Below are 19,405 nucleotides of genomic sequence, written 5' to 3'. Positions count from 1 at the left end.
ACATACATATGTATTGAGCACACTGACAGAAACCTAATGACTTGCATGGCTCAACCATTAAGAAAATATTTCAGAGGTTTTTAAAGGAGAAATCCTGAATTGTTTATGGAAACCTCCTTGGATCTCCTTTTCCAGGAATTCATTATCTATTGTGCTGGTACCACAAAGGGGTAGAGAAGGCATATACCCTGAGGACGAGAGGCTAAGCTCCCTGTTGCCTCTACTGTCGTAACAAAGCGCAAGGGCCTGGTTCTGATCTTATTCATGTCGGTGTAAATCATGAGCAGTGTAGGCTGTGGACACGTGTTCTCTTCTTGCTTAAGTGGTGCCAGCGCAGAAGTTGGTTCTTTGCTGCTTTCTTGCTACAGGTTCCTACTTTGCCAGCCACAGGGCACTGTCCCAATGCCACGCTCCCGGCAATAAGGTGACCTGGCCAGGTGCTGTGAGCTACTCTTTCCTTCTGCACCCCCCCGGTGCCCACTTTCCCCAAGAGGTGCACAGAGAAGGAAGCCAGGAGCATGTACCTGTGAAACACATTCATTTTGCCAAGCCAGGTGTGGAGGTTCACTTTAAATAGGAGACTTGGGGCTCAAGCCTCCAAAACAGCTTTGAAAATCTGGCTGTACTCAAAAATATTCATAGGATAGGGATCCATTTGGCATGCCCATCAATGAATGATCCCATTGATGATCCCATCTGTGTGTACAACTGCTCCAGCCACCTTTCCCCTCTACTTGCTCTTTGCTGTCTTGTTGCCCCTGTCTGTTCTTGCTGGCAGACTAGTTCTTCCTCAAAAAGATGCAGGGAGCCTGACTTTTTGATAGCTGTCAGCAACATGGGCTGGCTGGGTGTATTCGCCTCCAGGGAGGCAGCTTGGCCTCGGGAAGGGCAAGTAGTTGTAGTAGGACTGACTTGAAGGAGGCAAGCCTTCTCTAGTCCATCCTTGACTTGCTGTGTTACCAGAGAAATGTCTCAGACTGGATTGCAAGATCTTTGTGTTGGGGTGGTCTGTGATTATGGATCTTTACTGCAAGCAGGGGTGTGTTTTAACACATTTATTATTGTTTATTCTTTCTAAGGTTTCTATGCAATGTATTTGAATGGCATCTAGCACGAAGTGGGGCATTTGTGGTCTGGATGTGAGGTGAGAATGCAGAGTAATAGAAATGTTCAATGGTAAATACATGAGAGAATGACAAATCTGTCCTTATTCTTTTCTGCCTGAAACAAGTAGGGTTGTTTCCTGTTGGTATTATGCCCAGTAAGACCAGGTGGGCATTTAATCCTTACTGGCAAGGGGTTCTTCAGGAAAGAGATGGCCATTTCAGTCATAAGCTCATTAGTATTACTGGTCTGTTAAAACGTAATATTGCAGAGCTCTTAAGCTGCACAGAGACATGGATGGGCATAGAGGGAAAATGGTGTCAAGTCGCGTGACAGGTGTGTCCCCAAACATGCTGAGTCCAGTGACAGGAGAGAGGGTGCTGAATTAAGTTGCTGCCTGGGACAGAAATTTTAGCAGTGTGGTACCCTGCTCTATGGCAGCTCTCCTGAGCACCTCCCTGCAACTGGTGCATGACCAGATGTGCTGTCACTGGTGTCCCAGCAAAAGAGACAGCAGTGGCAGCACACCATGAATATGCACAATGGGTTTGCTCAGGTGGATGAGGAGGAGGCCATGGCCAAGGGAAAGAGTTGCATGCTCAGAGTGTGAGCCTCAGCAGGTCTGCGTGCCGGGGGTGGGAGCGGTGCATAGCAGGAATGTGTGCAAGGTGGTATCGCTCTCCCAAAACCACCCTCTGGGGCCAGAAATTGTATTTCAGTCTCAGAAGCACTGCTGAGGCTATAAACTGGCCGCTTGCTTCATTTCACTGCTTTCTGGCTGCCTGGGTTATAAATTGCCATTATTTCTGCATTAGATTTATATTAAGGGACTGCAAGGAACTTCAGTCAAGGGGTCTAGCTCATTTCTTCTACATTTCTGATCCAGGGACAGGATTTTAGCAGGACAGACAGAAACATTAGCAATGCCTTGCAGTTTATGGGGTGAATTTGAGCTTGTAGGAAATCCTGTCATTCTTCCAGCATGTGCATTCATTAGAACTAAGGGCAACTATACAGATGTTGGGATGGAGGAGGTCACCTCATAATGTCTATCACAGGGCATCCTTTTTCAGTGGGTGTAGCTCTAACTCAGCAGAAGGCTGAGGGTTTAATTGGACTGTGACACTACAGAGTCATGGAGATTAAAGGGCGTTTGACTTCATTTTTTTTTTTGCATGGTATTTTGTTTTTAAAATGTCATTGCTAAGTACTTTAGGGCTCTGTTTCGTCACTACATTATTTCTATTCTATGCCAGTGTCACCTCATTGATTTCTGGATGTAAGGCTGGAGGGTTCAATGCACCATGGAATTTCTGAGGTTGGCTTTGAAATGAAATCTGGGATTCAGCTCATTTGTTGTCTTGGGGAGTTTCCAGGCTGTGGTCACACTGTGTGTGTTCGCATATGCAGAGAATGAAAATTCTGCCAGTTCGAGGTTTCTTCCTGGACTAATGACAAATATCACTGCTGAGCCAATGGTCCCGTGGCTCGTCTAATGTCAGGTGCCTTCAGGATTAGCCAGGCCAGATGTGGGTTGTTAGGAAAAATGACTACTTTCATTAATATTACTTTAAAAATTATGTTTTTCCCAATTGTTTTGTGAAAAAGAACCGTTTCTGGCATCTTCAGTAGAAAACACATAAAAATAAGAAAAATTATTTTGAAATTATGGTTTTGGTTCTGCTTTTGGTTGGTTTTGTCTCCTTTCTTTCCTGCTATCTTGTTCTTCTACTTCCTCATGGTTTTGCACTGAAGAGGTGAGGGAAGGCAGAGGAGAGGGTAGAGCATGCATCACACTTGGAGTGAAAACAATACATTTTAATTTTGAAATCTGAGATTTTTTTTAAAAAAATTAAGTTTCTCTAAAAAATGTTAGGAAAATGGCTTTCTCGGAAAGAAAAGTTTAGAAAACTTCTAGCCAGCTCAGCTGGAAATAAATGCTTGGAAAGTTCACAATACAACATCACTAGGTTATGCTGGATTGATATATCCAAATTATCATTAAGTGTTGTGTAGAGAACCATATATCATAGGAAGTGGAGATTCCTCCTGTGGAGAAGCTTGGAAAGGCAGGGACCATCCAGACATCACGAACACGGCTTGGGGCTGCTCTCTTTCCTTCGACTGCCTCCAGCCCAGGGACAGGGCACGTTCTGCATCCTGGGATGCACAGTGCTTTCCAGGCTGGCACAGTCTTACACTGCTCCCAGCTGCTCCAGCACTGCCTTGCCTTCCCTCCAGCAGTAGGGCAAGGGATTGCATTATTTTTATTCTTATGCACTGCAAAGAGTTCCCGCAACTGAAATGAGAGGCAGGAAAGCAAAGACAAACTTTATTACTATTATTACTGTCTGCTTTGTGATGTGCACAAGAGCAGACCATGAGGATATCTCATTTAAATCCAGATGGTGTTACTCAGTGGCCCAAATGTTTTACAGCTCGGAGTAAGGGACACTGCAACTGCTGCTGGGATGCCAGAAATTCCGAGGCCAGGACCAGTAAAGAGAAAAGGAAAATAAACCTGTTGGTTTCAAATACGTACTTTGTGGGTATGAACCACATGCATACCATATGTCCATGTGCTGTATCTGAGTGCATGTATTTATGTGTAACCCATGTGCTTGCATTTAGCATATCTCTGAGTGCTTGTGTGCAGGGTGTGAGTGTGCAGGTGTTGTACACGTACTTTTGTCCTGGGTTTGTGTGGGTGTTTATGAGGTTATGGCTGTGTGCACTCTAAGTACATAGTGCAAGTATATGGTTCTCTTTGCGGCTGCGGTGGACAGATGGGAATGTCCAATCTGTATGGCTGGGAGGACATAAAAAATACTTGCAAAGAATTCTGATAATTCCTCAGTTCAGCCTTCATTCTGGCTTCAATTTCTGAATTTGGTTTGGGAGATTATTCTTCATAGCATGTTAAGAAGGAAAAGATGTAGTAGCTAATCCATATATGCCTGCAGATCTTAAGCAAAGACAAAATATTCCTCCTCGTCAGTTCTCCCTGTTCTCGATTGGGTATCGTTTTAAAGAAGCAAAAGATTTGACATTTTTGTAAGCGATATTCTGACTTATCCCTGTGTTTTCTCTGGAGAGCCACTGAGAGGACCACCGCTACAGGGACACTAGCAATATAAAGTCTGATTTGTAGCTTCTACATGGTCAGACTGCTCTTCACATCTTTAAAGCACAGGAATAGTTTTACACACAACAGTCTTGTGAAAACTATGTCTTTTTGAAAAAAACACAAGCTGATGAACTGTGTGTTTTTCCCCCCCTAGATAACGTGAACCGCTGTCTGAAGCTATCTAATAAGAAGATTAAAGATAAAGGTTCTGAATTCAATTCAAAGTGTCAATATATAACTTTGTAACAAATGAAACATTTTTCAATTACTGGTAATATGAAACAAAATAGTGGGAAATAGAAATGGCGATCTTTTTAGGTAACCTGAAGGCCATTTCCAAGAGGCACTATGCATTAACTAAGCGGTGAAAATTTTTACATCACTATTTTCCCCTGTGCCCATAATAGCATAAAATAAAAAGATTTTAGATAAGATTTCATTCAGTGAATCAATTGCAAAACCACACAGAGCCTTAGTGGGCATTCAGTCCTCAATCTAATGGAAATTTTTACGAGGATGTCAATGCTAAGTTGATTCCTATAGTGGAAAGCACATACAAAGGATCCGATTACAGATGGAAACCTTTTGCTTTCTAAGAGACTTTATTAACCCCTAAAGCACTGAATATGCAAAGGGTTAGTGAAAAGTTTGCTGATTAACTGGATGATGGTTTATATCTGATTGCTTCCCCTCCCATCAGCTCCTCTTCTTTTTTTCCTTCTGTGAATAGAAAATAATACTCTGCACTTGTGCTAATTAACAGTTATACTGAAGCATGCAGTGAATGTATTGGATCCTAGAGGAAAGTCACAAGCTGGTTACATTAACTGTAGGAAGTAGCTACCTAACAGATTTTAACCTTAAAAAGATATCATGCCATAAAATGGTAAGCAAGGAATAAAGTCTTTGTTAGACCTTCTGCCAGGGAGTCTTCAATGGCTGGGAAATTTGTAATGCAGGAATAGGACCAGCAGCAGCAAAAAGTCAGGGGGAGAAAGAAGGGTCATAGCATCACCTCCTGAAACCGTTGCCAAAACACCATTGGGCTCTCTGGGCTCCCCATGGTTCAGGAGACAGTACGTTGGTATTCTGAGCTCAGCATTTCACAGTGGTTTAGTGGCAGATTGGGGAGCATCCTCCAGTTCAGGTTCTCCCCTCCATGGTGTCTGAGTAGCAGAAAAGCTTTACAGTAATTTTTAAAGCAATATGCTTGGAGCCAGGATGTGCAGGTTTGGAGTTCTACTATTACAAGCCCATAGGCAGCTTTTCTTAATTTATGTTAAAATGTTTATTACTTCATTGACAGCACAGAAGCACTTTGCCTGGTGAAATCTCAAATGTATGACTCCTGCCTACTCTGAGTGACAAGCAAAGCTCAGGAGCTGAATTTTCAGTGAGGAGCTCATGAGTGAGAACATTTCAAGGCGGATGGGTGTAGGCTTGTAAGAGGCAGTGGAGTCTGCAGTGTGTGCTTGCTGTGCTGGTGATGATCATTTAGCAGAAGAGGCAGATGAATTTTTACATCCACTTTTGAGCACTTTCTGTTTGTATGCTTCTGCTGAGTCCTTGTCCTGCTTAATTTTACCTCCTCCTACCATTGCACTGCCATGATTTATCCCAGGACTGTGTGCACCATGTACGTACGTATGAACCACTGTCCCTAACTGTGTATTTTACCCAGAAATGAAAAAGCAAAAAGGTATGGCTGGTTATATGAGTAAACTCTGTTCTATTCCCACTTGTGGTCAGGTCTAACTTAATTTCATAGCAGTAACTCCTGATTCATGGTGGAGTAAAGCAGAAAAAGGCCGTGGCAGAAGTGTTTATGAACCGAACTCCTAACTGAAACTCTAGAGATGGAAGTCCAACCACAAGCTTCAGATCTGGATCCAGATTTCAAATGCCCCAAAGTTTCAGCGGGTTGGGCTCCAGGCTTTTGTTCTGGGCCCGTAAGAACCCAGTGAAAAGTCAAGCGTGGTGTTTGTTCAACATTCCTGACAGTGGTTATTCACTGCTCTGCTGAGACTGCAGATATGAAAACAAGCACAATGTGCCCTGAGCAGCCTGGCCAGGCTCCAGGGTGGGAGTTTCTTCCCCCTGGAAGAGATGAAAAAAGGGCCTGAGCCAGGGTGCTGGGCGAGCGCGTGTGCCTGCGGGCGTGCATGGGGGAATTCTGGCAGCTTTTTTTGCAATGAAAGGCAAGAAGAATATAGGGTCAAAGTTCTTTTAATCTCCACTGATTTTGTTTGTGTTTAAGCTGTGGACATTTGAGACATGTGGGAATGTCAAAAATGTCTTGTGCAAGCCAAACTTTCTCACTTATCCCTTGCATATTTTGAAAGACTTTTATCTTTGTCCCCCAAGTCCAACCATGGTCTCAGATGATGGGTAGTGAAATAGCTTAGTGTTTATCCTTGCAGGGTGAGCTCTGTAGATAACTTGGTACTAAGGGATCCCTCTAGTTATTAGTGAAAGATAGGGATCCTCTAAGGACAGAAGCTTTATATATTTATGTTTGTGTAGCGGGAGAGAAAGGGAGGCTGCTGGGAAGGAACATGTTGCTCAGACCCTAGTTGCCCCAGGCTGTGGGATGCTGGCAAACACCACTGTTTTTTCCCTGAAGGAAGATGGATCAGTCTCCTGCTGTTGTGTTGTGACTTCCCAAACCAACAGATACCCCGAGAATTTCTTATGAATAACATTTGTGTCTAAAAATAGGACAAGTCAGAATGCAGCTCTAGGGTTGGCTTTGTCCCCACCACCCACTGCACTGGAGAGGAAGGGAGGCTCATAGGGGAGCTGATTTGCTTCCATGGGGACTTGCCTAGATCTTCTTTCCTAGCCCTGTATTTCTCTGCCTTGTCTATCCGAATCATGCATTTCAGGTCAGCTTGTGCTCTTGTGATTGAGATGAATGTAATACAATCTTAAGTGTAACATGTACCTGTGAACCTAATTTTTCTGTTCAAAATGACTTGATGAGATTTTATGTCGAGCCACTCATCCAGCTTTATTTGGGCCAACTTATATGGCCCAGCTTTGCTGTTTTAAGCTTAAACAGTTCAAACAGTGCTGTCTTTACTTGGGTGTACCAGCAGCATCAAAGTCTCTGTCAACACTCAATAAATAAGATAGCACACAGGCTGTAACTTTTAATGATAAATACTGCCAGTATCCTGTGATATGCTTTTTGGGGGGAGTGATGAAGCATATTGCCATTGTATACAAGGAGAGAATATCCTGCAACTAAAAGCAGCTATATTTAGAAGACTGACAACTGCAGCAGGCAATGGGGAGTGCTGAGGTGGCTGTAACTGATACCCCAAAATGGAGGTCAGTAATTTGACCTTTCTGCTTGGCAGCCAAGAAGCTGAGCCTTGTTCTTGTCTTTTTGGACAAATTACAAGAGCAGAAGAGCTGCTGCCTGTTCAGAAATGCTCTAATCAAATTGCTATAAATTACTAAAAAAAGTATTTACAACAAATTTGGTAAGTTCATCACATGCTAGGCAGACTTCAGAGTTTCTGCTGAAGGGGCAGGCACGGCTGTATTTCCCCACAACATGAAAATAAGCACAAACTTTGAAAATCTTTATTGTGGGAAAACACTAAAAATAGACATTTCCAAGCAAATCTTGTCTTTCAAATGTTCTTTGAATATTCTTTGTAATACCATGAAACAATCTATTTTAATCAAAACATATTTTATGAAGATAAACTGTTTTGATTTTTCTGCCCAGCTTTAAATTGAGAGATTGGACACATTTGTCAGAATTAGCTTTTCAAGCTAAACAACAGAAGTAGTTTTGGTGGTAATAATAATTAATAATAGGAAAACATCCTTCTAACATGGCCCAGTCCCAAAAGTTCTCCAAGTGATCGGAAGGGTCCTTGGGCCAACAACAGACATAAAGAGCAGTAAAATATCCTTAGCAAGCCTCTCGCTGAGGATGGCCTGCAGCTGCACAGCCCAGGGACTACCAGAGCCACAGCTCGTGCCGGCAAAGCCGAAATGGGAGAACAGTCACCCAGTGCTTGTGCCCAGTATGGTCCACTCATCACTGAGGTGGCATGGTTGTTCATTCAGTGTGCTTGCAACAGAAAGGCAGGGATATATCTGAAATAATATTATTTAGCTTTTGTACGCATCTGAATAACTCCATTGCTGCAGTTTTCATCATGTAACTTTGAGAGTATTGTAGAAGACCTGTTTTTGAGGACAAGGGGTCCTCATACTTAGCTGTTCCATCCTGCACCATTCCCAGCCTTTAACTAACATGATTCAGATACATGCAGATATTAAAGGAATCACCACTTAGTCAAACATTTAAAAAAATAAGGGTGACAGGTGTGCAAGGACCATGCATAGGTTCTCAGAAGATGTATCTTCTCCGCTTCCATTGCATGCCTAGCGTGTTGACTTTTCGCATATACACCGCTGCTGGATTTTTTTTACTGGCCTTGTCTCTCCTGTGCTTTGAATGAACTTCAGCTCTAATTTCTTACAGTGCTCCTTATGCTGCAGCTAATGCCACTTCCCTGTCATTAATTGCCTTGTTCATGAGCCCTACATGAGTGTCACTTTGTTGAGCTGCCAAGGTATGTAGGATATAACGCATCTAGCTTGTTTTCTTTTCCTACCCTCCTGGCACTGAGCCAAAGAAATGCCATCACCTCATCACCTGCAGCTCTCCCTTCTAATATCTCTCATTTTAAATTAAATCTCACGTTTTATTTCTCAGGCACGGTAAGAATTTTACAGCACTAGCGCTTTAAAGAGGTGACTTTGACCATGCTATGCAAGGACATGTCTCTCCAGACATCCATGGTCTCTTTGCTTCCTTTCTGCTGCATGTGCATAGGTGGACAAGCTGATTCCATGTGGATTTTGCAGGGGTAAATATTGGGATAGGAGAAACTGTATAGGGCAGTAGACTGAACTGGCTAACCTGACTGGTGTCTGGCTCCAGGGGGGACGAACAAGTCACACTTTCTGTACAATTTCAGCATGTCTTCAGTGTGATCTGACAAACGCTATTTAAGAGAACTTTAGGATATTTTTCTCTGATTCAAGGACTGCTGTGATCCTGGGGTGGGTAGAGTTGGTGGCACAGCTCAGCACTTCTCTTGCGTATGCACACTGGCTGCTCTCTGGACATTTTACCTTCCTACTTGATAATCCAAGGAAAAGACTTGCAGTGAACTGAAGAGTAGACTACTGGTGGCTGAGTTGCGTTGTTAAATTTTTAATGCAGAGATCCAGGACTGGGCTAGACTGAACTTGGGTTTGGAAAGTTTTTTCTGTACCATGCTGGGCAGATATATGTTTGGATTCTCTTCTTGTTTATGTATTTTTCTTGGCCCCTGCAACTGCGTCTGCGTTGTGATTAAAAAGTATTTAATTAACATACAAAAATAAAATTAAAAAGTGTAATAGTTTTTGTAAAAATAAAACTGTACCAAACCACTCAGGCAAACAGCACCCTGGGGAGTTGGTAAGCTTGGAAAAGCTGGAAAAATACAACTACAACTGTAACAACTTCTCCCGAGAGGGGTACAACAGGCTAGAAATATAAAACCCACCATCTACTGCAGCCAACAACCACCCTGAGGGCACCAAGGCAAGGAAAACAAAATGCACACCCAAAGCTAAAGCAAGAAAAGTGCCTTTCCCCATACTTGCTCCCAAGACTGGGAGTGTGACCAGCCAGCAAATCCAACCCAGCTTTTCCTGGGATTGCAGCGTTAGGAGATGCAGAGGTGGAGTTACGGCCCTTCGAGCTGCGAAGCACATGCCGCTTGAGAGCCAGCTGCTTCTGTCAATGTTGTGTTGTCCCTGGTTCAATGTCTTGGCATCAGCCAGTTTTTCTCAGTTCCTCTTGTCTTGAGGTATGGTGTAGCCAGCCCCTTTGCTGCAGCATTGAGGAGCACTGCTGTGGCGTGACAGCCCCTGCAAGCAGCAGAAATGTAGTGCCCCAAATTCTTGCAGTCTGCCAGCAAATCTTTGTCAGCAGGGAGCGGTGTCTGACAGTGTTGTAACAGATGTGTGACACTGGAAGGCAGCTTGAACAGTCGTGGTGTTGAACCCACACTGCAGAGAGGGGCAGCATCTCTCCCAGGTACATGAGGGCAACATGGGGAGTCCAGGTCAGGGGCCCTGAGACCCTCTAAAACCAGAGATCACAGCTCTTGCACACCAGCAGCTCTTCCCTCACTGCGTTCTTGTATTTTTACTAGCTTTATTTCCAAATAGTAAGAACTTACTTTTCTGTCCTGGTAGTAGGTGGGATTAAAATGCTTGAACAGAATTAGCAAGTGAATATGAGAAACAGAGAAGGGCTTAGAGTGGGAAACCCAGGTCAGGGAGATGGGCTTTGCAATTAGTCTTGCATGCTGTGAGGCTGGGGATTGTCATTATCTCTCAAAGACCCCGTCTTATCTTGAGCCCTTTGAAAGCGCTTTTCTTCCTGGGCCTCCCCCTCCTGGATGTTTCCGTTGGCCAAAGGCTCCTGGTCATCCCGGGGGACCACAACAGTGCTGGGCAAGGGACCTCCCTGGCGCTGAGAGAGGGTGGGTGATGCAAGGGGCTGCTCAAGGGGAGCTGGGGGATCTAAGCGTGGGTCGTGAGGGGCCCCAACCAGCCACATGTGGGGTGAAAGGGACATGGGGGGAGTTGGGAGGATGCTTTGAAAGTGGGGTGTGATAAGCTGGAGTCCACCACGCAGCTAAGTCAGGGACTCCTTTTGAGGGCAGAGCAAGCGTCAAAGTACACTCTGCCCAGAAATGCTTGTGTCGTATAATTTCTTCTGGCTCTTTGCGTTGCCTGAAAGCTCACTAATGCACCAATGCATCTTTCTTAACTGGCTGATTTAAACCTCTCTAAGGCCTGAATACATAAACTCTTCTAAATTGCTATAGCCACATTTTTACTCCCTTTAAAAAACAAGTGTAAATTCCTCATGGCCAGCCACTTTTTATGGATCCCTTCAGTGCTTTTGTGAATTGCAAGGTCCTTGGGCCCCAGCCATGAATATCAGGTTTGCAGCAACTGAATTATTTTCATGATTAAAGATAGTAAAGGGTTTACAGGCTTTTTTTCATAGAAATCTCTCTTGGTTGCAGTTGTCCTGAGCTCTGTTGTATTTCACAGAAAATGAGATGGGAATTCATGCCAAAGCAAAAGGTTCATTTCAAAACCACAGTAGAATTGTGAATATAATGGCATAAGATTAGGCTTTATTTTTCTGCTGGTAGCTCTGGAAGCGGAGTCCCTGTCTTCTGTGCTCAGAAACTCACCTTAAAATGAACAATGAGAAAACACCTCTCCTTCTTCTGCCAGGGGAATTAAAATTAATATGTCTTTCCCCTACAAAAAGGGACATCACCTGTCTATGCCCAACCATCTTTTCTCCACCACATGCACTGGAAATTATGTTATATTTTGCATGTTCTTTCCCTACAGCCTTTGGACAGACCTTGTGCTATTAGTTTATTTTACAAACTTTTCTGCAGGCTGGGATGGTATTATTGAAAGGCTCAAGGAGGCAGCTGCACGATGGCTGAGTACAGAACAAGTTGGGATGGGTGAATCAGCATTGATAAAATAAGAACCAGCCTGGACTGCTGACCAAAACAAATCAGTTGTTTGATGTGACAAAACCGTTTGGTGGTTAATGTTGTCCCTGTCAGCATTTATCCCTGCAGCCTTGGGCATTTCCTGGTGCTGGTCCAGGCTGGAAGGTGATGTACCAGGTGCTGCAAAGCTCATGTAGAAGTAGCCAAAGGCCTGTTGTCCCCTGGGGCTTGACATCACCCTGCGGGGATTGAGCTGGTTCTGGGAAGCTCTGGAAAAGCATCCTTCAGATGACATTGCATCCTTTCCAGACAGGTGCTAAATTTGGCCTTCCTACTATATGCTACTAGAAAGCAGAGATTTATGAGCCGACTCCATGATATATAGCATTTGATCCTAGTCCTGATGGCTTGCAAGATCTTGGACCTTGAATTGTTTCTGATCCCTTGGCCTAGCAATGCTGCGCTGGCACGGCTCCAGGGCAGAATTTAGCAAGTCCTGCAGCTCAGGCCAGTAAAACTTTTTAACTACTGACAAATGTGATCTTCCTTTGCTCCTTACCCTTGATTTGCCTCCATTTATATTCCTGTCACTGAAATACCTCATTACTCCCAGTTCAAGCTGTTCACGAACCTTGCTGAATTTCTGCAGCCATTTTTTTTTTTTTCTTCAGGCTGAAACTTTGGTCTGGCCTTATAATTACAGTATTATTAATGTATTTTTATCATTGTTAATTATTTTTACATGCTGAAATTGATTCAATATGCCTGGAGCTGCCATGCTGGAACATGTCTTGATTCTCTTCCAAGCTGGAGCCCTTGTGCACCAAACGTGGAGAGTTCCAATGACTTTAAATCACTATAAACCTCACTGAGTGATTTAAGTTATTGGAGTGTATTCAAGTTTTTATAAGCCCTCGAATGTGAACCCTGCTCGGATTCTGGGTATGTACAGTGCAGCAGGATCTAAAATTATTGGAGTGCTCGACATATTTTCTAAGCCCCCAGCCGACTGGGGAATAATCAGGCTTGTCGGGCAGTGCACTGTGCAGGGACTTTGTATGATGGGAACTGTCACATTTTAAAGATGCTTCTAATTCCTTTAAATTGAAACATTCCTACTTCGTTTAAGGGACTTTGGGTAGAGCTTTCTGTGTGGCTTGGAGGATCGGCGGTACGATGAAGTGCGTTTCATCCCAGGCTTGATGGATTGACTCCTGCACAAGGTCAGTCTCAAGGCAAGCCATCACCACCAGATCTCTGGTGACAGCCCAGTGGAGTTGTGATCTGTGCCAGAACCCCAGGTGTTGGGTGAGCAGAGGGCTGAACCCTCCTCTGATCTGCAGATCAGGTCCTAAGTCTGAGTTAGCTGGTGTCCATCCTGATCCTTGTTTAGCGATGTCCGTGCACCAGAACAAGCAGTCCCTCGGGAATATTTCTAATCAGGAAGGCAGCAGGGACATCAGAGGCTGACATGCTGAAAATTTTCAGCTCCTTCTTATTTTAAACGGTCCCAGGTCAGGCAAAAGTTGTAAGAATGTAAGTGAGAGGCCATGAAGTGGAGGGAGGAGGCCAACGTGGGTGTGAGAGGGAGCGTGGCAGAAGGGCTCCCTCTCACCCTGGCTCTCATCAATATTGCTCAGTGTATTGGGTTTGCGTGGCAAGGTTTTGGTAGCGAGGGGACTACAGGGGTGTCTTCTGTGAGAAGCTGCCAGAAGCTTCCCCTGTGTCCAACAGAGCCAATGCCAGCTGGCTCCAAGACGGACCCACCACTGGCCAAGGCCGAGCCCATCAGTGACAGTGGTAGCGCCTCTGGGATAACAGATTTAAGAAAGGGAAAAGAAGTTACTGAACAGTAGCAATTGCAGCCAGAGAGAGGAGTGAGAATATGCAAGAGAAACAGCTCTGCAGACACCAACGTCAGTGAAGAAGGAGGGGGAGGAGGTGCTCCAGGCACCAGAGCAGAGATTCCCCTGCAGCCCGTAGGGAAGACCATGGTGAGGCAGGCTGTCCCCCTGCAGCCCATGGAGGTCCACGAGGGAGCAGATATCCACCTGCAGCCCGTGGAGGACCCCACGCCAGAGCAGGGGGATGCCCGAAGGAGGCTGTGACCCCGTGGGAAGCCCGCGCTGGAGCAGGCTCCTGGCAGGAGCTGTGGCCCCGTGGAGAGAGGAGCCCACACTGGAGCAGGTTTGCTGGCAGGACTTGTGACCCCACGGGGGACCCACGCTGAAGCAGTCTGTTCCTGAAGGACTGCACCCCATGGGAGGGACCCACGCTGGAGCAGTTCATGGAGGACTGCAGCTTGTGGGAAGGTCTCACGTTGGAGAAGTTCGTGGAGGACTGTCTCCCGTGAGAGGGACCCCACGCTGGAGCAGGGGAAGAGCGTGAGGAGTCCTCCCCCCAAGGAGGAAGGAGCAGCAGAAACAACATGGGATGAACTGACCACAGCCCCCATTCCCTGTCCCCCTGCGCCACTGGGGGGGAGGAGGTAGAGAATTTGGGAGTAAAGTTAAGCCCGAGAAGAAGAGAGGGGTGGGGGGAAGGTGTTTTTAAGATTTGGTTTTATTTCTCATTATCCTGCTCTGATTTGACTAGTAATAAATTAAATTAATTTTTTCCCCAAGTCGAGTCTGTTTTGCCCATGACGGTAAATTGGTGAGTGATCTCCCTGTCCTTATCTCGACCCACAAGCCTTTCGTTATATTTTTTTCTCCCCTGTCCAGTTGAGGAGGGGGAGTGATAGAGTGGCTTTGTTGGGCACCTGGTGTCCAGCCAGGGTCAACCCACCACACTCAGCAGTACTTACCATATTAAACTTTCTTGGGACACTATCATTGGGGCCACCAAGTGCAGCATCCTGAGATACCTGAACTCTTTAAGCAGAAGCTGCAGCCTCAAACTGTGCCTGGCATGGTTTGTGATGCCGCCATCCACGGCAGGAGCATGGCCCAGGGAGAGCTGCAGGTTCAGGGACGCTCAGCTGCAGTTCCAGCAGGCACAAAACCAAGTGCAAATGCGAAAATCTTCTGAAAGCTAAAAAATGGTCTTGGAGTAGAGGTATCGCTGGAGAGCAATAGGAGTCACAGCTCTGAGATGCTGACTTCAAGGCCGGGTGGATTGGAGACAGCAGAGAATCCACAGTCCTGCAAAATATTTACTCGTTTCAGATTTCAGTTTTTATGGACAACTGCATAACATCTCCACTATAATTCCTTGACTTTGCAATCAAATAGCAAGCTTTTTTTATATTCACAAGTGCAGCTGCTGAACACATTGCTGTAGTTTGGAGTTTTGCCTTGATGAATTGTTTAATTTGGTTTGATATCATTAGGTATGTATTGTGTGTATGTGAACGCGTGCAGTAAAACATCTAAGGTTGGTACCCATAAGACTAATTCCTGCTGCTCCTACTCAGTAAATAATGACAGCCTTGAGACCTGTGAGTGCTGAGGACCTTAGAAAATTCAGGTGCTTTTAGTTATGTGCCTATATGGATTTAATAGTCTCAGTTTATTAAAAAGGTAGTTTTTTAAACCTAATGAACTAAATTCTGCCCTGAATTACTAAAATGTAAACCCAAAGTAACTTTAAATAAAACATAAAACCTGAGTTTACCCACCTATCAGTAAGGGCAGAATTAGGCCCTTTATACTGCTCAAATCACATTTTAATAGCAAGAGATAGTTTTATTAGTCATCTTAATGACAGTGCAAACCCCAAACTACTGTACATTCAAGGAACAGGTTCTTATATTTTAAACAACATGTAATTCTCCTTAAAACCTCTTTTATTAAAAAGTTTTAAGAATAATATTAAATACATAAACAGCCATGTTAATTAGATTATATAGTTAATGTACATTGGAACTATGACTTATTGCAGAGTTACTGACCATGAAAGCACATTTTGATCATTCCAGGCTGTAATCCCCACTTAATCCATCCCCAGTCTGTCAATCAGTGGAATACAATCAGGATATTTATGATCACATCAGACCAGAGATCTGGAAGAATTTAGCAGCTTTGCAGAGCTGAATCCAGAAAAGAAGGGGGAAAAATGTTTCCACTGGCAAAATGAACCGTTGCCAGGAAAAACATTATTGTTGACTTGGCCCATGTAATTGAATTTTCTACTCAGAAGTAACTTACAAACCAGCAACTAGGAGAAATTATCAATACTGGGAACTCTCATAATAACAAAGCAGAGGAGTTTTACCTGGCACAGCACTTTTTTAAATCATGTTTTTCTTTTTTTAACGTAGTGCTGTGGTTTTTTCCTCTCCCAGTTTTTGCCATCGTGAAATAATTCAAATCACTACAGCAGCAGGAAAAAGCATCCCTTTTTCGGGCCCCCTACCTCCTGACATCCACCACAGCCCCTGTTCCAGTGATTGCAAGCGCCTCCCAGCAAAAGCCGTGTCTCTGTGGACCCGGGGGACCTGAACATTGTTGGGGTACTCAATCCCCTGCCCAGGTTAAGGTACGCTTTAGGATCCACACTACTTTTAAACACCTGATTCATGTCTCAGTATTTCTGTAAGGGATGTGCAATTCGATAGTAAAATACATGACAGTAGTGAAGGTGTCCTATGGGTACGTGATACCTCTTGTAACAGAAGAGACATGGGAATGGTCGTCTTTTGGGGACTGCAATGGTTGTCTCGTGGGTTATTTCAATACTCTCCAGCTTTGAAAATATTTTCCATGGAAAGAAATGAAGAAACAGAGACTGTTAGGAAGAAAGATGTACGAGAAAGGAGGGAGAGGACCCTGGGAAACCAGATGATGAACCATCACTGTTCAGCTTGGAGTGGGGGAAACTGAATGGAGCTTTACAGATGGGGCATACGTGCCCTCTCCATGCTTTCCATTAAACCCAGGATAATCCTCCTGTATCTAGCCATGATCCTACCTCTCAGTGACAGGATATAGTAAATAACTTCCATTATGGACATGTTATTCTCTCACTTTCAAACAGCGCGAGAAACTGAGGTAGGAGGCTGTGCTATCACCTTCCTGGCAGCTGTTCATAGCTATACATGGGGCGTGATTTTCATGTCTGTTTACACAACCAAATCTGGTATTTGGTTACTCAAAGCAGCATATAAGAGCTTGATCTGGACATTTCTGCCCTAAGTAATGTGAAGCAATATTATGAAGACTTTTGCCCGCTAGCTGATGCGCAGCCCCTGTGATCAAGCTCAACCAGTAAGTGGCTTTTTTCTCCCAAGCCTGAATGAATGTAAGCACATGTTTCACACTTGTCATTTGGTTGTGATTTGGTCCTTTGGATGGCAAAGGGCTGGATTCCAAAAAATGTTTCTTTGGTGAGCTTCAATGACTGGAGCTGTGCTGAGCTTGGGTAGGCAGTCCTGTGATGAACTTTCCAAGTTCCAGTTGGCTTTTTAACAAACTCCCCCTCTTTAAGCTCAGAAGGCCATTGGAGATCGTGCTCAAAGAATGAGCTTGCTGGGCTCTTGATGTTGACTCCTCCAAGCCATATTTTTCTCAGTTGCTACTTTATCACCTCTGACTTAGAACAATCTCAATAACATTCTCAATACGAGAAGTGGACAAATATTTCTTGGGGGCGGGGTTGTTATTAAAGAGAGAAATACAAAATAGAAAACAGCAGGATAATCAATAGTCCCTATGGTTTGCCAGGATCCATCTGATAAAGAGATTCAATCAACACCCTTTCCCTGCTCTGATAGCAATGAAGTCCTTGGAATGGAGCATTGTCAGGGGATTAGTCTTCTGCTTGTAAAAGAAATGCCTTAGCAGTTAGTTAGCAGCATGATGCCATTATCTTGTTGACAGTGCTCTGTGTCACTGATACTGTCTCTGATGCAGCTTCTGTTCAGCCACGATTTGTTTTCATTAAGCTTTCATCCAAGCTCTCCCTTTTATAAGACGTTTTCCTTCATTTTCTTACAGGTACTAGAGCATCTCTTGATAACTGTGTAAACTGAAACTGCGCTGAGAGTGTTTAATGTTAAGTGAGCATTAAAAAGAAGTAACCAACAGCTCTGGACCCTTTGCTGCCCATAGCACAACATGACTGCTTGCTTGAGAACTTGAAATATGTCAGTTGTAGTTTGTTTCTATCAGAGTAATGTGGTAGTTGTATATATGCCACTTTCCCAGGAATGTAAATGCTTCGTTAGTTCTGTCCCTGTCCTGAAAAATCTAATATGGCACAAATAAAGTGCGGTAAATGGCTTCATGGAAAGCAGATGTGAGTGGAAGCCTAGACTCCTACCAAGGCTTTAGGGGACTTCAAAGACTGAAAGAAAGAGCCGAACAAAATATTCAACTGTGCCAAATTTTCACTGTTCTTGATGAAAGAGAAAAAGTGAGGAAAAAAAAAGAAGAAAATCTGGCTCCTTGTTTTAATTTTCTACTAGCCTAGGGCAAGACTTTTAGAAGGAATAAATTACAAGCAAACAGGGAGAGAGGCTGAATGGAGCAACTGCTGAACAAAGGGCATTCTTGGAAGGGTCTGGTTTTAGAGAACCTAGAAGTTGTCAGCTCAGTTATCAGGAGGCCGTCTCCCTCCCGACTTGCGAGCCCGCTGCTTTTGAGCAACGCCACAGCTCCCCATGAGCTGACTGCATGCAAATGCTGTCGCTGCACAGCGGTGAAGCTTGGAAAGTGTCCTCTGCAGAAGTGTTTTGTAGGACAGCCAAATGGAGAATGCTTTGAAAATTTGGCAGCACATGTGAATGCAATATAAATGATTGCAACCTTTAAAGTTGTTTTCCAGAACAAGCCATTTGGGCTGGACTTGGAAATGATGTAGAATATAGATGATGGTATTCAAGAGGGTAAAACATGCCAACTCTAAAAACTAGAATAATTTATTCCTGTTGTTTTGGGTATCATGTACTACATAAAGATAAAAAAAAACCCATGCACAGAACAATCAGAGATTTCTTTCTTTCTTCCTCATATACTGTATGGGAGTAAAGGCTGTGACTTAACAAGAGCCGGTCAGAAAATGGAGGAGAAATATAAGAAACGGAGCCATGCTGCTTGTGGCAGTTTTACAAAATGATGCTTCATCTCTTTAAGATCTCTTTCATCTCTAATCCCTTCCAAACTGCCCCGTAGGCTCCATCCCTCGTGATGATTTGGCTGGCACAGCCTCGCTGGTGGGAGCTGTGAAGCTTTGACTGTCTTCTCCACCAGCAAGCACCTCCGTTGTAGGTGCAATTTATGCTGCTCAGCTCTGCGTTCCCCTCGCTCCATGTGGGAGTAAACTGCTGGAGAGTCCTTATCTACATGGCCAAGGAAGTATGATTTGAGCTATGCTATCTGAGACAAATACTATTCTTCGCACTTTTCCTGCTTTCTCGTACTTCCTTCTCCAGCTCCTAAAAGGGAGATACCTTTTAAGTAATATTAATCCACTCTTGCACAATTCAAAGCTTAATTCATATAGGTGCTTATTGTGACTGCACATGACAATGAGCTAATGGTTTGCAGAAATCATTTTGTGGATGGACACATACTCGTAAATTAGCTGCGGGACCTCAAGGCGCATTTACCAAATACAATTGTGTTGCTATGCCTGAAAATAATTACGTTTGCTTGAGTTT

General features: G+C 44.1%; 1 long non-coding RNA gene across 1 annotated transcript in view; it reads left to right on the top strand.

Moving 5' to 3' along the window:
- The window catches only part of LOC127023437 (uncharacterized), a 29,070-nt gene that overhangs the window by 679 nt on the left and 8,986 nt on the right, over window positions 1–19,405 (top strand). The window lies entirely within an intron of this gene.

The sequence above is a fragment of the Gymnogyps californianus genome, chromosome 17 (assembly GCF_018139145.2).
Source record: "Gymnogyps californianus isolate 813 chromosome 17, ASM1813914v2, whole genome shotgun sequence".
NCBI classification, from domain to species: Eukaryota; Metazoa; Chordata; class Aves; order Accipitriformes; family Cathartidae; genus Gymnogyps; species Gymnogyps californianus.
The sequence above is the reverse complement of the archived record's forward strand: the minus strand, read 5'-3'. Positions and strand labels throughout refer to the sequence as shown.